The sequence below is a fragment of the Panulirus ornatus genome, chromosome 13 (genome assembly GCF_036320965.1).
Source record: "Panulirus ornatus isolate Po-2019 chromosome 13, ASM3632096v1, whole genome shotgun sequence".
NCBI lineage: Eukaryota > Metazoa > Arthropoda > Malacostraca > Decapoda > Palinuridae > Panulirus > Panulirus ornatus.
The window spans coordinates 1,335,959-1,340,296 of record NC_092236.1 but is presented as its reverse complement, the minus strand read 5'-3'; the positions used below and the strand labels follow the sequence as shown (position 1 = coordinate 1,340,296).

Here is a 4,338-nt window from a genome sequence, read left to right as displayed (position 1 = left end):
GTCAGTGGATTGAATCGGGGCATGTGAAGCGTCTTGGGTAAACCATGGAAAGCTGTGTAGGTATGTATATTTGCGTGTGTGGACGTATGTATATACATGTGTATGGGGGTGGGTTGGGCCATTTCTTTCGTCTGTTTCCTTACGCTACCTCGCAAACGCGGGAGACAGCGACAAAGCAAAAAAAAAAAAAAAGAATATATATATATATATATATATATATATATATATATATATATATATATATGTATATGATCAACTGGGTTGACTGTGGACTGACTGCCGAAATTAGGGTTGGAACCTATGCACTCGACCATGGGAGGCCCGTGCATGCGTCACAGTCAGAAATGCTAACGCTGCACCATGGAAGTAAAGTACCAAAAACACGCTTCCAGATAAAAACTTGCACTATACTCCTGTCCACACTTCGGTCTTCTCTTCCATTTCATACTATCCCTTCTGTTCCACCTCTTCTCCTTCAACCATCCTATACAACAGAAAAAGAAATACAGGACCGATCCGCGGCAGAGGTGGGGGCCAGCCTTGATCACTTCGGCATGATACAAAAATCAGTTTGATATCGTGTATCTCATGCAAGGATCGTATCAGGTATTTAAGTGATAAGAACAGATACTTACAATTTGATTTTAGCCCAAAGAACGAGACGCTATATGAGAGAGACAGCCAGACAGCCAGACAGATAGACAAACAGACTTTGAAGGAGGTATTGATGTTTACATACATATACTCAAGGTAAAATCTTATCTTTTTTTTTCAGAGGAAAACATCGAAGAATCTATATATATATCGACTGATCCTATCAAAGTTTTGCCCTGAATTAAGCTATTGATATGGAAGTGATTGTGGAAATATGTTATATAACCCAAAAGAGTGCGATTAAATTCCTTGAAGTATCTATTCAATGTAGTGATATGGATCATTTACCTAACCATGGGGACACACCTAGGTAAGAAACTCGCTGTAAGGAGTTCAGTGATATATCAGTGTTTTGCACATTGGTGAATATTACTAAGATACTGCACTAACTCTTCATGTACAGCGAAAAGTTATACAGACCATTTTGTATAAAGTTGTTAACCCATGGAAACTTTACTTCAGATACAGTGGCGAGGGTTCACTATGTTAGTTGGTGTGTCCTGGTGTGTGGTGGGCGTGGCGGTAGAGGCGGTAACGGAGCTCCACGGGACCAGAACAAAGGCTGGGACCCCACTGCTTCTCGTCCGCCCGCCCGGGACAATATCCCACACCTTGCAAACAGCTTGAGCAGGTGTTGCGGGTGGGGAGTTGCTGCGGGTGGAAGGTGTGTTGGGGGAAGGTGCTGCGGATGGAGTCTGTAATAAAGGAGATGTTGCGGTTAGGGGTGTGCCGGGAGAGGTGATGTGGTTGAGGTTGTGTTAGAAAGGTGCTGTGGGTGAGGTTCAGCAGGTGTGGGGTGCAGGAGGTAGTGCTGCGGGTGGGGGTGTGTTGGTGAGGAGAACGCTAGAGAAGGGGGTGGGGGGCAGGTGGTCTGCAGGGGGATGAGTAGGGATAGCAGCAGGTGAGACCAACAGCGGAGGAACTGGGTGGAGGATAGGGTGGCGGGGTGAGGGAAGCGTTAGGAGACTAACGTTGGAATAGAATTAAAAAGGTACAGCGGCAGTAGTGGGGAGTGAGACGATAGGGGTTGGGTGCTCCCGCCGGGGAGGGAAAATGTAGGGTCTGGAAGGGAAGGTGGAGGTAGAGGACTGGAGAATGTGGATGGAGGGCTAAGGAGGCTTGATATAGGGCTGGGAGGGTTGGGGAGGGTAGGTCGAGGAATGAGGAGGGTACGCAGAGGGCTGAGGAGGGTAAATGGAGGGCTGGAAAGGATTGGTGGAGGGAGACCACTTAATCACTCACTATCGCATCCGTTAATTATTGTTGTTGTTCTGAATATTTCTTGAGTGTAAGGCTGGGATGTTCATGTGGACGCCCCGGTCACAATACCTCCACACCCTAACTCTGTGTTGTATGTGCCAGTCCCATCACGCCCTGACCCCGTAATGTTCCTGGGGACGGCAGCAGCGCCACCCTCCCCCTCCTTAGTAGACAGTCAAGCCACACAGTTTCAGGGGAGCCCCCTTCGTTCTAACAATGGCCTCCCTCCTGCCATAAGAAATATAACAAATCTCATCCATTTTTCACTGTCGGGAGGAAAAATAAAATAATAATAACTTCACACATGGATAGTTACTCTGACGGCAACACAATATGATACAACGGCCCCTTCCCCCACCCAGCCGGAACTTCCCGGTATAGACCCCAGGCCCCAACCCCAGGGGACCCAAGTGGCCCCCAGGGTCCCACCCGTACCTCACTTTCCCGCCCTCTTGACCGGATGTACACGGCAGGTACCAAACATGGGACATAAACAACACGAAATAAAAAATGACGTAAAAACAGGACCAAACAATAATAGGCTAAAGGTGGGAGTAAAACACCTGTAAAAGCTGCATTCGATATTTGTCCTTATAATGTAGGACATTAAGGTATATTATCCCGTGCGCCATCATCAATTTCAGGTACAGATTAAGGGTACCACAAAATTGGCTCATATAATAACCCACATTAAGGTTTATTGTACAATACTTCACATCATCTTTCATTTTCAGTATATATCGCGGTCCGATATTCGATACAACACTGTTTTAATAATGAATGGTGGACCATATGCCCCCACCTCGCTATATCCTACACTTAATTGGTCCCGACAACCTATTATCATCCCTCGACCGGAAGCACATTTGCATGAAGTCCTAAGGATGTTACATGGCAATTGACAGTTAGTGTGTGTGTGTGTGTGTGTGTTTGTGTGTGTGTGTGTGTGTGTGTGTGTGTGTGTGTGTGTGTGTGATTACTATTTGTAATTACAATCTGTGTTAGGGAGAAAAAATGTTATACTTGTGTTGCCCTGTCTCTCAACCTTGTATCTATGTTACTTGTCTCTACTCTTATCTATACACACACAAACACACACACACACACACACCCTAGCCTACGCCAGGCATGCATTATCGACCTGTCTGAGGGGAGGATGAACACCTGGGTAAGATGTGTGGCCTTTGTGTGTGTGTGTGTGTGTGTGTGTGTGTGTGTGTGTGTGTGTTTCTGTCTGTCTGTCTAAGCCCCTTAACTTTCTCTGTAACTTAGCTCTCTTAATTCTGGTATCTTCTTTGCTGTCCTTCTGTGGACCTTCTATATTAGCTCTTTGTGCTTCTTTAAGTAGGCTAATCAAGCATGAGAGTTTCATTCTAGCTTTAGCCTTTTGTAAGATATGCACAGCTTGCTAAATATTTTGTCATCCATACACTTCAAGCTTATGCTCATATTTGCAAGCAGACAGTTGTTTCCTTGACTATTCTTCTGATCTAGGACTCTGCCAGCAAGTTAGGGACGATGTCGATTTCCAAGGCCTTCTCACACTGAGAATCCTGAAACATTTCCTACCAGGTAATGATCATGTGCGACACGTCTTTCACTTTGTCAACTTTTCCCATATATATATATATATATATATATATATATATATATATATATATATATATATATATATATATATATATATATATTTTTTTTTTTTTAAACCGAGAGGGGAGGATTTCCAGCCCCCCGCTCCCTTCCCTTTTAGTCGCCTTCTACGACACGCAGGGAATACGTGAGAAGTATTCGTTCTCCCCTATCCCCAGGGATAATATATATATATATATATATATATATATATATATATATATATATATATATATATATATATATATATATATATATATATATATATATATATATATATATATACATATATATATATATATATATATATATATATACATATATATATATATATATATATATATATTCCTATGAGTCCACGGGGAAAATGAAACACGAAAAGTTGGGAACTTTTCGCGTTTCATTTTCCCCGTGGACTCATAGGAATATCTTGATCACGCGCAAAATTGTGATCCTTTCCAATATATATATATATATATATATATATATATATATATATATATATATATTTAGGGAATCAGTGATGGATTGCGCAAAAGATGCTTGTGGCATGAGAAGAGTGGGAGGTGGGTTGATTAGAAAGGGTAGTGAGTGGTGGGATGAAGAAGTAAGAGTATTAGTGAAAGAGAAGAGAGAGGCATTTGGACGATTTTTGCAGGGAAAAAATGAAATTGAGTGGGAGATGTATAAAAGAAAGAGACAGGAGGTCAAGAGAAAGGTGCAAGAGGTGAAAAAAAGGGCAAATGAGAGTTGGGGTGAGAGAGTATCATTAAATTTTAGGGAGAATAAAAAGAT

The 4,338-nt window shown here is 42.4% G+C and overlaps 1 pseudogene; it reads right to left on the bottom strand.

The window, feature by feature from the left end:
* Nucleotides 1–501: 501 nt before the first annotated feature.
* On the bottom strand, nt 502–668 carry LOC139752982 (U2 spliceosomal RNA; annotated as a pseudogene).
* Between the last annotated feature and the right edge of the window lie 3,670 nt (nt 669–4,338).